We start from the raw sequence: 1,200 nt of genomic DNA, 5'->3' as shown, positions 1-1,200 counted from the left end.
CATGAATCTTTTTTTGTCTCGTGCCTGTCTCTGTGGGTTATCTTCAATGGCATCCCTCCTGTCAGACCTTCAAATTACTGGAGGAATGGTAGAAATGGAGAAAACTGAAAATGGAGCAATGGCCCCTGAATGATTAGGGGTTTTTCATTTTCTGTTTTGTTATATGCTACTAGAGGCCCTGTGCATGAAACTCATGCACTCGGGGGGGAGGGTCCCTCAGCTCAGCCTGCGCCCTTTTGCAGTCCCGGGAGCCCTCGGGGGATATCCAACTGATGGCTCCCCAGGGGAGTGGGCCTAAGCCAGTCAGTCGGACATCCTGAGCTCTGCCAGGGAGGCAGGAGAGGCTCCCGCCACCGTCGCTGCTGTACTCTCCAGCTGTGAGCCTGGCTCTAGTCATGAGCCTGGCTCCTGTGTTGAGCGTCTGCCCCCTGGTGGTCAGTGCATGTCATAGCGAGCAGTTGAGTAGCCTTAGCATATCATTAGCATATTACGCTTTGATTGGTTGAACAGACAACTGGACGACCAGACACTTAGCATATTAGGTTTTTATTACATAGGATGGTTACAGTCCAGTTGAGTAATTGTTAAGCAGATGGAGAACTAGAAGACTTACCTAAAGCTGGAATAAGATGGTGGGCCCACATGGAGAGGAGAAGCTGGTAGGGAAGGAAGAGGAAGCACCTCCACCAGCCTGATAGAAAGCATGCATTCTGTCCGCTCACTCCCTTCTCCTGGCATGCATGGGTTCCACAGTCTGTCTGGATGCTTCAGAGCCTCCCTACTATCCACTGGCTTCATCACCGTGCCTGAGAGGATGGACCGGAGCCTTCCTCTGCTGGTAGAAATGGAGAAACTGGAAAATGGATCAATGGCCCTGCTTAACTAGGAGTCTCTGAGGCATCTACTACTTTAGCAACCGACTCTCTGAGATCGGAGCTTGAAGGCCTGGAGGGCTGTCTTAGAAGTGAACAATCACAAATCTCTATTTGACAAGGGGGCAATACAGTGTGCTTGAAACCCTCAGTGGCTGGCCCAATTATATCACTTTGGGGGCTCCATTGGCTAGTAACAACTACCAAAATTAGCATCTCTGAAGCTGGGTCCCAACCTTGTGGTTTCAATCCCTGGGCAGCAATGCAGGAACCATCCCATTCCACCAGGGCTTTAGGTGAACAGATCTATCTTCATCTCTGGCTCTAA

Source organism: Myotis lucifugus, unplaced genomic scaffold (genome assembly GCF_000147115.1).
Source record: "Myotis lucifugus unplaced genomic scaffold, Myoluc2.0 scaffold_444, whole genome shotgun sequence".
Taxonomy (NCBI): Eukaryota; Metazoa; Chordata; class Mammalia; order Chiroptera; family Vespertilionidae; genus Myotis; species Myotis lucifugus.
This window is presented reverse-complemented; position numbering follows the sequence as displayed.